The following is a 258-nucleotide window of genomic DNA, read 5'->3' as shown; positions in this document are numbered from 1 at the left end:
TATTCTACGATTTTTCACAGTGAAGAGCTGCGTAGAAATATTTACGAAACGTATTAGTGGGAGTGTCTTTATTATGGAATCTCATGACCTTAGAATGGCATGGCTCCAGAAGTTACTTGAAGAGAAGATTAGACATTTTTCTTCCGCCGTTGCCAAGAATGTGATCATAATAGATCCGAAGAGACTTTCGCACCTGTAGCCTCATTGCTAGGGACAAAGCACCGTTCTTGGAAAAGTGTCGGGGATAGGCATCTAAAG

This window comes from Penaeus monodon, chromosome 24, assembly GCF_015228065.2.
Source record: "Penaeus monodon isolate SGIC_2016 chromosome 24, NSTDA_Pmon_1, whole genome shotgun sequence".
In the NCBI taxonomy this organism is placed as follows: domain Eukaryota; kingdom Metazoa; phylum Arthropoda; class Malacostraca; order Decapoda; family Penaeidae; genus Penaeus; species Penaeus monodon.
The sequence above is the reverse complement of the archived record's forward strand: the minus strand, read 5'-3'. Positions refer to the sequence as shown.